This window comes from Trachymyrmex septentrionalis, unplaced genomic scaffold (assembly GCF_001594115.1).
Source record: "Trachymyrmex septentrionalis isolate Tsep2-gDNA-1 unplaced genomic scaffold, Tsep1.0 scaffold13, whole genome shotgun sequence".
NCBI lineage: Eukaryota > Metazoa > Arthropoda > Insecta > Hymenoptera > Formicidae > Trachymyrmex > Trachymyrmex septentrionalis.
In genome coordinates, this window is record NW_017304438.1 from 2,825,201 (window position 1) to 2,839,952 (window position 14,752).

At 38.4% G+C, this 14,752-nt stretch overlaps 1 protein-coding gene across 8 annotated transcripts in view; it reads left to right on the forward strand.

Annotated features, from left to right (window-relative positions):
• Positions 1–14,752, forward strand: part of LOC108756801 (protein turtle-like) — a 264,529-nt gene that overhangs the window by 37,942 nt on the left and 211,835 nt on the right. For all 8 annotated transcript variants that reach the window (XM_018500862.1, XM_018500859.1, XM_018500863.1 and 5 more), the window contains exon 2: positions 10,479–10,536. The gene's annotated coding sequence lies outside the window, so the exon portion shown is untranslated. The remainder of the gene's footprint in view (positions 1–10,478; positions 10,537–14,752) is intronic.

Below are 14,752 nucleotides of genomic sequence, written 5' to 3' on the forward strand. Positions count from 1 at the left end.
TAAAAATACGTTATTCATACGTCATCACGTTATTTAAAAATATACGTGATTACTGCTTGTTTTTTCTCTTGATATTTTATTATGTTTTCAGATATGATTTATTTATATTTATTAGATATAAGATATGATCTCATAATATCAAGATGCAATGAGAGAGAGAGAGAGGGGGAGGGGAGAGAGAGAGAGGGGGGGGAGGGAGAGTACGTAGCTTGAGAAAATTAGCCAGATTAAATGTATGAGCACTTTGATTTAGGTCACCGAATAATTAAATGTCGTCGTGCGCTCACTCAGTAATTTTGTCATTGACGGCGATCGGATGAATTGGCCCGATTGTTATCGGCGACTAATGAGATCGATGTATTTATGTGACCCATATGCGCATAATGTAATATCCTGCTCTCGAGTCCGTCCTATGCAGAAATGCTGCAGCAGCTGCAGTTAATGCATCGGGTTGCACGGCGTTGCAATCGGTTATGTCGATCGAAGCACCGAGCGCGATTGCACGTTCGCCACAGTCAATCTCCATTACAGAATCTCGAGCTTATTGAAATGTATGACTATAAAGTAATAGTCGTGACGATGATACGCGAATATAAATTTCATTTGTTGACGTTCTACTGGAAAGAAAGTCTGTTATCGCAGGTCGCGTGAGAAGGAATTTTTGCCAAACCCTTTGGGAAATCTCGCCACAAAAATCATTGTATTGAAAAACTCTCTGTTATTCCAATTTCTTAATACACGCACACTTCGAGAAAACGTTCGGAATTAAATTTCTGTTACGCTATTAAAATATTATATAGAGTTTGTCTTTCGTACAAGCTTGTATTATGAACGTTTTCTCAAGATTATAAATGTAGAGATGTAATACGTGAAATTTCGTTTTAAAGATTGAAAGTCGATTACTTCAAACTTTTGCCAGTCTGAAAGGCAGCGATTGCATCATTTCTGATTTATAAGCGAAACGAGAAATCATCCCGCTGGGGTGCACTTACATACCTTATCGAGTATGCTATCGCATCGCAAAGCGGTTCTTTCACATTTTCCGTTCTCGCTACTGGAAGTTCTCTTTGCACTTTATAGAAGTCGTTATCCGTTGCGCAATTGTGTCGGTGGATTCAGTTGTATTGTATACAACGCGCGCGGCCTTTTAGGAGGCGCCCTCCTTGAGCAGATACGCTTCGGCAGGTGCACACATTTGTCCTGTGTTACGTGCATCGTCGTGAGAATACCGAGTTCTACATATAAATAGCGCTATTATCGCAGTCAAGGATAGGTCGTAAAAGCTAACGCGGTCCCTGGTGTTCATATATACGGGCGAGATTAACATGTCTGCTGAACAGTGCTTACTTCATGCGGTCTTACGGGATCGGCCCTTTTCCGATATCTCGCTCTTACGCGCACATCTTATACTGCTAAGGTATGCTTATGCACTTAACAAGAGCACATGCTCGAAACTATTCTCTTCTCCTATTCAGATGATTTTATCATGAGATTATGCACCGGAGAACAACAAGCAAAGTTCTGAAGGACAAGAATTTTTCAGCTAATTATAGCTTACAGTTTCTTTTATTCGAAAATAAAAGCCGCTATTGTAATAATATTTATTGTATTCGTTGGAGGTCTCTTAATATAAATGAAAATAAGGCCCTGAGTACGATGAAAGAAATATTATAGGAATAAATATTAAATATCAAAGATCAAAGAGATATAAAAGAGGAAAAATTAGGAGTACGAATAAAACAATAATACAAATAAGATACAAGACATGTTATATCTTTTGTCGTATTCGCGCTACGTTTAATCTCTATTCTATTATAAATTTCTTTTATTTCTCTTATATTCAATATTTATTCTTATTTATAATATTTCTTCCATTGTACGCAGGACCCAATGCTCATTTAGTTCAGTTAACACATCGCAGTTAATACATTGCAATATACAAGGGGGTCGTCGGAAACGATTCTAATCATTTTTAATGAATAAACCGTGCGTGCACGCAAACGGAATAGTTACCGCAGCCAAACGCGTATACGTCAACTGCAGACGCAATTGGTTTATCTGCGGCATACGCGAGACAATGAAACGACGTATCTCGATCCCGCGACAAGTTGGACAATGGCGATCGCGCTAGTAAATAATCGATAGGCGTGATCGACAGTGCGCGACAGGATATTCCACGTGTCAAGATTAACGGTCGACGACTCCTCGAGCACGGAGTGAACGCACTCTCCGCTCTCTGTGAGAATTCACGATATCGTGATGTCGGTGGGAATAATCGCGCGTTGCGCATTGTACTCGTTACGTAGACGTGCTGCAAGGGGAATTTTTCAGGGCCCTCGGCCCTTTCTTTCCTCGTGACCTCCATGGATTCTTTTTTTTTCACCACACGCTCATCTCGTTCTCATAATTAGCGCGATCACCGGCGCGTGTGGAGCTGGTATTTCTGTATAGCCGGCACGACGACACCGTAAGCACTTGTAGAGTGTTGCTTAGAACACAATAGAACAAATATAAAACGTAAAAGCCTTTGTAGAACGCGGAGCGTGCTTGTTTCCTTCTTTGTAGTAGATTAGGAGTGCGGGAAGAATATCGCGAGAGCACCGTGCATTGTAATTTTGTAGACAACGACGAAATTAAATAATGCACTGAAAGGAAAGATTGGGTGAATGCGGCATAGTATTTTTAATTGGTTGCAGTAGCGAATTTTTCGTTGCGTTAGTCTGTCAAAATCCTATACCGACGTTAGGCTAACGCAATCAAAAATTGGCTGCTGCAGCCAATTAAAAACGCTGTGCCGTATTTTACCATCTAATTTATTGCGGCAGCCAGTCTTTTCTTTCAGTGTGGCAATGACGGATTAGTTAACAAACGGTTAAAAAGCTATAATCTATCTTCACGCTTATCATCTGTCTTTATTGACGTAGGATGGCGAAGTTCGACTTTTCCTAATCGCGGGTATCACTAATAATAATTAATGTCGCATTTTAACGACTATATACCTATTGCACGTGGGAATAGTGATTATTCTGTTATTGTACTCCGAAGATACCCTCGAGACGAGTTGAATCACCGTCGGATATTACTGCCAGAGACGCAAGCAGAGATTCTAAGCGATAAATCCGGTTCCATTCCTCTCGCCTGTGTCTCCAATTTTCCGGCGTCGCTTCGACTTCATTTCCTTCGAGGACGACGGGGACGCGCGGCAGGTAATTCGTTAATCGGGGCGTGTGTACGTGTATAAACTAACTGAGAGTTTGTAAATGTTATCAGAAATCAAGCAGATCTAATTTGCGGTGTACAACTCCTGCGCTGAGCAATCCTATTATACAATTCGCTTGTGCTATGTGCAAATTTCATCTGCGGCTTGTTTGCACGTTGTAGTGCCCATTTATTCTTAGCAGAAATTTTATCAGATGATGTTTTCTTTATTATAATATTTTAATTCTACATTAACGTATTACATTGTTAAATCTGTAGTGTCAACCTAATTTAAGTCGCCACCGCTTGTTCTAAATATATCGTTATTTTATACTGAAACAATGGATAAATTTAACACTACAAATTTAATAGTGTAACCCATAAATAAATGCAACTGCAATATGATAATTCATCCAATTGGATTGTTTATAAAGATTACTTTTATATCAATAAATGTACTGTAGGAAAGTTTATTTAATCGAAACGCCAGACACATTAAGGAATATAGTGGTACTTGACTAAGCAAATGTACGTATCTTTATTAATAAAAAAAAGTTATAGGCAATGGGAAAAGTTATTTAAGATTTAATAAAAACATGAAAGCATGAAAATGTTATAAAACTCACAATGAAATAAGGAGGAAAGTTTACATTGCTGAAGGTTGATTGGTAAAGAGCTGTCAGCATTTCCAGTAGCTTCATCCTGATGCTGTGGTGTCGCAGATAATCGACGCGCCGGGGATTACGACGAATTGCGTAACCGCTTGGCTGCGTAAGCGTGTATAGTTCGATTTCAAGTTCACGGAGAGAGAAAGCAAGCGAACTCGACTCGCATCGCGGAAAAGCACCGCGAATGACCCTGACGGGTAGATCTTGTGCGAAAGTGAAACGAGTCATTGGTAAAAGTACGCCACGCGACGTCGTTGTCATAACTGGATGACACACTTCTATATTCGTCGGACCTCTTTGAAAGGCGCAGTTCAATCTGATGGTGTAACTGATGGTATAATGGGTCACACGAGTAAAAGCGAAGTAACTTCTCCAAAGAGACATTCGCAATGGTTCTTTGTTAACTCCTCGATTAACCTCAAGTTAAGTTTAAAAAAAAAAAAAGCAAATTATAATTCGTATTCGACGAGTGTATCTCTAAATCATTTCATAATCCCTTCAGACTCTGCGTACATTATAATGTACATCAAATTTAAAGACATTATCCGTTAAAATTATTTAATTCTATCGACATTATCCGATATCAAATGTATATAATAACGTATATGTTGAAGAAATGGTAAAATTTTGGAAAAAGTTAATTATCTTTATTTATTACTTATTAAAAAGTGCCCTTGAGTTGAATAAAAAAAACTTTTTTACGATTCCAATAAAATCAGGTCTGAAGGGGTTAAGAGAAATAATGTCGGTTGAAGCGGATCTTAGTGCTTAAGTATTTTAAGGTGAATTTAATATCCTTCTATGATAATCCTTTTAATAACCATCATAGAAGGATATTAATATTTTATACTATTATAAGCGTCTTAAATTATTTTTAGTAAAATAATTTATTGCGAAAAATATTGCCTCAGTTGAGATTAAAAAAAGTTACATCTAAGTTTTAAAGCGCCCTATTTAAAATACAAAATGCAAGTAAATGCCTTCGCCTTATGGCGATTGAAACAATTTAGAAATTGTACCAATCATCTAAAATTATCGTTTCGGATCCAAATGATTCGTTGCTGTAGTCGAGGACTCGAGGGTTATGTTTCTTTTTTGTTAAGTTTTTAATAAGCTTAAGAATTTTTTGCGACAGACCCTCTCGAAAATAATTTGATGCATTTGAATCTATTTAATATCATTAAAAGAAAAAATAAAATTTTCTCAAGTTTATATACTTTAAGAGAGAGACGAATCCGGATCAAGTAGGGACGAATGATCATGAATGAACATTAATGATGCAAACGAGCGTAACAAGTTTTATTCCTTTGGTGTATTCACATCGACATACATTTGGATTCGTACTCGCAATATTGTCCGTGTCTCTTAACAAAATTTGCTCATCCACGTTTGTTCGTATTTTTTACTTGGTTTTGACTTTATAACGAAAAATAATAGACTAGAAAGAGAAAAATTTTGATTGTATCTAAAAATATGACATTTCCGCAAAAAGTCTATAAAGCACGCGCGCGCGCATAAAGTGATATATTACAATATTTCGTTCTGTCCGAAATGTCGAAATAACAGTCCAGCTCTGCTTATATTTTATCGTAGTCACTTGTACTATATAACCAGTAGTTATATTCACGTATAAGACAGCAGCGGGCGGTGCACACTACAGGATCCTTCCTATACCGTGGGGTGCTATATTTCCTAGCGATGGGTGGTAAAGTTTTTTCCCCTAGCGCACCGTTGTGATATACGATCAAATCCCCGCGTTTCTACGCTTACGATTTTCATGGTACGGTCTCGTACCTCCTTACCAGAAATTTATCGACCAACTTGTAAAATTATTAGCACGGATCCGTTACTCTGTATTTCCCGGCAGCTCGGTGCATGTGTCTTCATGAGGCATCCTCTCGATATGAGCAGTCGCGATGTCAGGAGAGAGTTGTAGATCACTATATGGAGACGATACTTCAATGAAAGATATTTCAAAAGAGGATAACGTGTCCGTTATTAGTTTGCCACTTCTTTGTATGTCGCATCGCGTAGTATCGCGGACCGGAAATGTAGGAAAACATGGAAAGTGCTTCTGTACTTACCCGAGTCTACCTGATTCTATAGTTTCGCCAAACGTCATGTTACACAAAAAAAAAAAACGTGTCACACGATTCGTCTGCAAATCGAAACGCTTGACGTTCAATGAATTGGATGATTTTGAAATGTATTTAGATGCGATATCTATATCCCATTTTTATATGTAGTTCACTATATTCAGCAACTGTTGGAGTGCCATTCGGCAAATTGGAAAAGGCAGCCGACGATGGCGCATCGATAATTGAGACCGCGAAGAAAGGAGAGCAGCAAGCTTCGATGCAAATAGAGAGAAGAACTTGCGCTTTCCTCTTATTCCTTTTCAACTTAGCCCTCGGCATATCATAGGGATACATCGCGAAATGTCGCCGTATAAAAATCACTGAGGACTGATTTTCCGCCGACGATTTACCGATCTTATTCTTCGTCCTCGTTGTCGTCTACTTCCTCGGAGGTAGCGTCGTTTTCTTTACGTTTTAAAGCGGGGAAGAAGTCGGCTTTCTTGAGTATGAGAAAAGTTGGGGGAAAAATAGTACTATATACAGAGAAAAATGGATTCCTGATTCGTATATTTTTATTCTTGAATGCTATTTACTTTTATTTAAATATAAAATGCTCTCTTCAATTATAAATGTTCACTGGCATCAATGATAAATAGATTTAAGCAAAGTGTACTTTATTCTTAAAATTGTATTCTTATTTCTAAAATTATTATACGATTCTAACAAACTCAATCGCATTATTTACAAACTATTTATTCTTGGATTAAGAATTACAAATTTGAAAATTCGCCGGCAGGCGGCAACAGTGTGTATCAGTAATATCAAGATGTCGGAAGTGCATGGGTGTAGCGAATGATGATTGATGGTGGTTTTGTGAGTGAACTGTTGCATTCGTGGAACATATCTCTAAATGTGGTTCAATCTTTAAGGATGGATGAAATATTCAGCTCGTCCTAATGTCTCTGTCAGTTATATTGCAAATGGGGATGCGCGAACAGCCGACCGACTTTGTCACTGAGACGTGATGAAGAGGCGCCTATACACGTGAGCAGATTTTCCGCAGCAGATTCGCGGATCCACAATTAAAAGGATGAGATGAGCAATGAATCCGTTGTGGCGGATCCGCCTGTATATGCAGCCAATCTCTACCATTGTGACGAGGTTGTCTGATTGTATCCTTATTTGCAATACGACTAACGGAGGTTGGTAGAACGGTCTCAGCATTTCACTTGCTTTTGAGCTACATTAGTAGAGGATATAATCCAAGTTTGATTCAGTTTTTCCTTGGGAGCTTGTACTCCGTGCATATTAAGAGGCATGCTCTATAAATGTGTGTGTAATCACTTCGTTTACAAAGCTATCGTCACTTATTGCAGTATTGGTTTCTGTCATCTTGATGTTACTAAAAAGCATACTGGGAGTTTGAAGTAAGTTGACAATAGGTATCACTGAAGAAAAAAATAATGCTAATATAAGCATATTTAATGTTGAACGAGTGCAACTTTATTCTTTTATTGAAATAAAATTTGTTTTGAACTAAGAATAAAATTTATTTTATTTTACGAATAATTTATTGTTAATCGTAAAATTGTTTATTCTTGGCGCTGTTCTAAGCATAAAATATTCTTGGATTAAAGCATTTATGCATTTCTTTAAGAATTCATTTTTTTGTGTGTGTACACACACACACACACACACACACACACACACATATATGTATAGATAATATCGACGAGGATTTCAAAATTTTCTAGCGTTAAGGTGATTAATTGTAGAGCACAATTAAGCAGCATTCTAAATTTTGCTACTATTGATATCAGAGTTAATAAATCTCCCTTTATATAATTGAAAATAAATAAGCTGGTAGTAGCTATTAATTGATTGAGCGAATTTCATGTTGCATAAGTTACTTAATCGAGAGGCCAATAAATTTTCCCTTATAGTTACTTAATTTTCACGTACAATTGCAATAATTATTTTATTTCTCCAATTGGAAATAAATTACAAGTTCTTTTAATTTAATAGAAAGACCGTGAGATCGACATTATAATCGGGGGAAGAAAAAGGTTTCTCCTCGCAAAGAGATGGGAAGGGGAAAACGGAGCGCGTAGCACTTGACGCAAATGCTTGCATCCGATGTCTGGCACTCACCCTCCCGGCTTTCTGATCCTCGGCTAGAGGCTAATTAACGAGCGTAAGTAATGCGTGTAATTAAAAGGGAGGGAAAATATATTGCCAGCCGGTGGTATCGCGAAGAAACGACGGGAAAACTGGTTGGTGCCACTTAATGGCTTCTCCTCGCGTGCACTCCTGGGATATGTTCTGGGATGTCGGAAGTGTGTGTGTGTGTGTGAACGTCACAGTCACACGAACACACACCGAGCTCGTTGGTGAATCCGCATTGGCGTAATTCCTAATATTTACCATTCCGCAATTCGCGCTCTCATCTCTTGCAATCGTGTTTGAAACTTGCTCGTAATATCGTATGGAGCAATTACATTGTTGTTTCATTATGTTATTTAATATAATTTTAATAAATGCCATAGTTATACTACACTCTGCGTGTCACAAATTTTACGTACATATTGCATTACAGATATCACGTGCATTAGAATACATTCTGCTTTTGTTGCGCGTCATTTTGCATGCGTTTAAATTGTAATATTTGAATAGAGAAAATATTCTAAATATTGTGCTTGTATGAAATGTGCGCTCCCGCGCTTACTCTGCAATTCATTAAAATTCAGTTCGTTGCGCGGAATTAAAATGAGAGAAAATTAAAATTAGCAAAATTAAAATTAGCCCATTGACTATAAAGCGCGTATCATACTTGGGAAATCGGAGGATTCCAAAAATTATGATCTTCGTGTTTCCGCTAGATCGCATCGTATTCCGCAGATTCGGCTATACCGTCGGAGTTTCGTCTGTCAGAATTTAATTTATGATGGGATCCCAACGCGAGTGGTATTAAAATCTATAATGAATGAGCGAAATGAATTGCACGTGCGCCTCGCGTTTAGTTGCACCGAGTTCTTGCGATCTCCGTTTTGGGACTACAAGGGTCGTATGAGAAAATTAATTTTGCCGGAACTTTCGCGTTTCGGTTTGTCCGCAACTTCGTTAAAATGAACGGCATTACGTTCGAGCATGAGTTATCGTTTGCGTGAACGCTGTAGTGAGATGCTTTCTACCTTTTGTCAATAAAATTAGACGTTTGTACACATGCCGGTTGTTCATAATTTGAGAAAAAGAGTCTCTTTCGATTGAGAAAACATTGATGCAGCCTCCACGTGAAATAGACGCTCAAGTTTTGATAAAACAACGACGCTGTTTTATTTCACGCGAAATTAAAGTGTTTTCCGAGGAACTTTCAAACTGCCGCCCGACGGAAGGAGCGATTTTCCCCGTGCATTTTCGTTGCGTCCGTTGCGATTCGCTCGGCCGCTAAATATTCCAGTGAAGAAAGATTTCCGCTGAGAGGATTTCAGATCCTCGAAAACAGTTACTGGATACGCTATTTTCACGAGGATTTCCATCGCGAGCTGCTCGTTTTCCGTCTACGGGACGTTGAAGTGCTCCTGGCAGCTTTGTCGAATAAAAAATCAATTAACGCCCTGCCACTCTTTTCTCGCGCGTGTGAAGACATTAATGATATACTTTCTGTGGAAATGATCAATTTTATACGGATATTATTCTCGATATATCACGAGACCGTTGCTGTAACTAACGTTGCACTTACTATTGGTCTTATTGTGATGGAATATATTTTTTGTATATTTAATTTAAATATTTTTTCAAATATCGCTTATATATTGTTGAATATAAGTCATAGTTCAAAAATGTGTTAAACACATTTCACGTATCTCTCAAACGGTTCATTAAAATTTTTGTGGATTAACATAAGATGAATATGTTAGGAAATAACACAAATATTACGTATAATTGACTCAAAAAATATAATACTCACAATTTGTAAGCAAATTGTGGAAGTATATTTCTTCAGTTTATAATAAATTAACATTTATAATAGATTAAACTAACATTTATATTATAATATATTAAATTAACATTTATTAAATTAATAATAATATATTATTAATTAATTGTTTAGTAAAATCAACATTTATGATATATTAAGTTAATTAGACATTTTATTAATTTATCTTAATATTTATGTTTTAAAAATCAATACTTTTACGTTAATTGTTCATCTATTTATAAATTGTCTTATTTTAACAAATATTGAAAATATCAATATAGCATAAAATACTTAAATAAAGCAATTAGATTATGTTAAATTAACGAATATTCGAATATGTTAAAAATTTAACACAAAAATTTTAATAAGAATTGATTTTAACACAAATAGAAAATAATTTTACTGTGTACGCTTTAATATAATATGTTTTCGATAAGTATCTCTACTTGAGCCACAATAACGTAATTATAAGTCGCGTTATTAACGTGACCATAATTAATGCTCGAGTGATCGCTTTACTTACGTACTCAAGTTCCTTTTCTTTTTGTGTTTAAGAACTCGGATACCTTTTGAGAGAGGCTTTCGCTTCGTCGACTTGGAGTGACGTACACCGGTGAGTATCCCAAATCCTATAATAGGATTATAAATTGTAAACGTTGCTGCAAGAAACGAGCGTCTCTATCTCCCCCTCTCCCCCCTCCCCTCTCTCTTTCTCTCTCTCTCTCTCTCTCTCGTATGCTGCTCATTCTCTCTCTATCGACAATATAGCACCGCGCTTAATTCCCAAGGCAGTGTTTAAAGAGCAGCGAAATGCCGAAATTGCTGGTAATTAACGCGAGCCTCGGATGTGCTCTCGCGTTTCAGGATCGAAATCAAATCGACCATGGCTGCAGCCTGCCGATTTATTTCGTCCTTTGCCAGCTACACATGTACGCGAAATGGAACTTCGTGTCGGACATAGGTGCCAAGTGTTTCATTCGAAAATTGTCCAGTCGCTTGACGATAAAACGATAAGAAATTTCATTAAAACGGAAAATTGTTTCATCCAATGAGTAACGTGGAATATGTTTTCAGACCAAATTTGATAAGAATCTTAATGACACTTTGTAAACGGTCCCTTTAAAGTCATTAAAATCTCTTACGAAGGAAAATATTTAACGAATGGAAATTCCTATTGCCATTTTGCCGTTATTCTTCGACAAAGAGCATTGGAAATTGCATTATAAGGAAATAATTCTACGGAAAAAACAATTTTACTGTCTTTAACTAAATTTTTAAATATTTAAAAATTTAGCTAGACGCAGCTCTGAAAATAATTTTGTAGGATCATTAAAATAATTATCGTAGGTGGAGAATTCAAACATGATGAGCAATGCTACACAAAATTGTAATATTTTAACAATCAACTCGAGCGTCTTACATAATTATTTTGATAAAATGTTCAACAAAATTGTATTCAAATCTTCCAGTTAAATTTTTTTTTCATTCTTTAGCAAAATCGTTCTTTCCGTGTGGGGGACATTACATGTACTTTCAAATTTGAACGCAATCTCGACGCCTATGGAATTACGTTATACGCTCGCACGTATGTACGATGCATTCAACTTCTTCGCGTTTATATGCGTCTATTGTATATCGCTCATTTGCTCATTTGCTCTAACAACGACATAATACAAAAATTGTCATTTTTTTTTATTGCAAGAAAGAATGAAAACATAAAGAAAAAATGAAAAATATATTATAAAAGACCATACTTTTATTTCTCTACAATCAGTTATTATAACTAGATTGCATTTTTAAATTAAAATGACGAAATTTTAATAACTCAAAAATAACTTATTCTTTTTGTTTTTTGAGAGAGAGAGCTGTCGTTATTGTAGCAAATAAGCAATATGTATATACATATATACAATATTGTACAAGCGAGATGAGACTCGCATACACACGCGCCCTTGTGCGAGTTACATTCCTTTTCCAAGGTACCAGTCGCACAATTTGCTCACAAAAAGCGCTCCACGAAATCAGATGTTTATGTTGAAACGTACATTTCATATTTTACCTCATTCCTAGCGTCATTCTCGGACCCCCGAGCCCATGTTCTCTCGTTGCTCCAAGCGGATTGAGATTTCTCGTCCCCGGCGAAACCCAAAAGGGACCGCCGATGCACGCACATATAGCCACGGAACACGGCTTGTACTCTGTGCGTCTGTCATAAGTATAGGGAGACTTCTCCTTTCCATCGTGGTCGAATAAATATTTTTCCAGCAGAACGAAGCGCGTATGTCGCGAAAGACTCGTTCTTGAAGAGACTCGAGGATAATATTGGCATCGTTGAAACGACATGAAATCTTCCTTCTGCCTAGGGACATCTTTTCCGTCTCTACGTTTCAAGATGGATACATACGTTTGTATACGTCTATACATACGTTCGTACATATCGCCGGACCGTGTAATTCTTCCGTTGAGGATTGGTATACGTTTCTTGACAATGTTATAACTCGGAAGTCGCGGTGGACGCCGGATTGTCAACCGAAAACTGATGTATCTGTTAACAATGTATTCTATAAAATCTACAAGATACATATGTCCGCTGCGTATTTAGAGACAAGACGGTTTTCAATTTAAAATTGTTTTTAATTTAAAATTGTTTTGGTCTCTCATAATATTAATGTCTCTCGATGGAGAGTGCGATGGCTGCGAATGTTTTCGGTTATGTTTCATCATCTCGTTGCCTGACATCCCGGCGTCCTGTGTTTCCGTCAGCGGGGAAAATAAGCGGGGTGAAATTTTTGCGCCGACATCGCCGCAAGTAGACTTCTTTCAGCGCGCTGAATGCAAGCATTGGCGACATGGCGCGGCGGCTGAGGGGAAAAAAAAGGGTGTCTCGGTGGAGTTAGCGTGCTTAATTGAAATCAACCCCGTGTCGCGGCGGTTCTTTGCGCCTGAATAGACGCACAGGACGGACGCGGAAAAAAAGGGATGGACGACGTTTCGGGAATGAATGGGAAAATGGTTTTCCGCACCGGGGAATTAATCAAACCGCGAGCTCGGCAATAAGGGGACGGGTGACCGATGAATGACCGATTAAAAAAAATATTGTTAGATAATCGAGTTCTTTTTTCGTTTTTTTCTTTCCTTCTTTTGAATGTAAATAAAAGTTGGAAAAAATTCATAAATAATTTATCTCGCTTCAACACGTGCAGCGATCCGTAATGTTATCTCCATCGTCCACGGCGACCGATGAGGTAACTTTTCTTTGAAGGCGCAGTTTCCTCTCCTCGCTAAAGCTGCACCGAGTATCTTAATTTATTCATGCACGCTGCAGCTGGCTCGCGATTACCGGGAGAGACGAGGAATCGGTACGGAAAATAATTTAAAGACGAGTAATCCTTAAGCTTGCCCCTCGGCCAAGCTTCGCATGCCCTGACTTCATTTAAATGCAGCTCCGCCGTTTTAATTGGTTATTTACATTTTGTAGTACGCTCTCCTCCGCCTTTTCAGCGATTGAAAACAATTTTTCGCATGCCACGTATTACGTAATGAGTATATGAGTGATACGAGCAGTTGAAAATGCAAATAACCGATGTCGTTTAACGACAGTTTGCAATTCGCGCGGGGTGAGCCAGTTAGCGAAATTGGGAGCTTCAAAAAGCCAGTCGTGTTCATCGATATTATTATATCGTCGCTTTATCTGTTGATTTTATGAAATACCGTTTCCTCTCAAAACCTGTGTGAACTTCCACAAGCTCTTTCACGTACTTCTCCCCCCCCCTCTCTCTCTCTCTCTCTCTTTGTTTTTATTTTCCTTTTTCTCCTTTTCTCTCTTTTACCGCGTGTTCGTTCCCTGAATCCCGCTTCCACGTTACTCCTTCTCAGCGCGTTTCCGCAAGCCGGTAATATCGGCGATATATTAAAGTCGAGCCGCATTGTGTGTTCAAATATATACCAGCCGGAGGTAGAACGATCAATCGAACCCGGTCAGACGCAAAAGGCTTTCGGAACGGATATACCTGTCTCGAATACCGCGGGGAAACGGACGATGATGCGCCCTGACACCCATATCCTCGTAAATATTTTCAATCGCGTTTTCCGATCGCCGTGACGTTCGCGAGATTCGATCGCGGGTCCGACGACCGAACGAATCGTCCGACGCACTATTTTCGCCCTGCAATAACGTCGTGGCGAGACATACCAATGTATGGATTCCGATGCAAATTTTATATCAATCAAAACGGATTCAAACCTCCCACCCTTCTCCTTTATACATTACCGAATAATGTTGTAGCAGGACATCGTTCAATACTCGTCGTGCGAAATCTTTCTCAAGTCGCGCGCGCGCGCGCGCGCGCGCACACATTCGCGATTTGAAAATATCGAAGAAAGAACGAAGAACGAATATCTAAGGAATATCGCGAGATTTTATTGCAAGATAAACGGAAAGAAATTTTGAACTGTGCTGTCGGCGAAACGTCTGTCTGCGTTACGGTGTGTTAAAGACGGTGTGTTCCTTTCATACTGCTTGAGTCGTGTAACTCCGCGACTCCGCGCGTCATCTGATTTACATTCTCACTTCGCCCGCAACGTCTTTCCGCGTCGACGACGTGCAACGAGCGAGCGCATAGAGAGAGAGAGAGAGAGAGAGAGAGAGAGAAAGAGAAAGAGCCGTATGCTGATTGTTTGCACGCGTGAACCGGCATATAAAGTGCGAACACGAGTGAAACTCGCTGCATCCCCTTCATCTTCCACGCCGTACCGTTTTCCGAGGACCCATTGTGCTTAACTATACATTTCGCTTTTCATGATGGCATTCATTCTCGATTCTCTTTCAA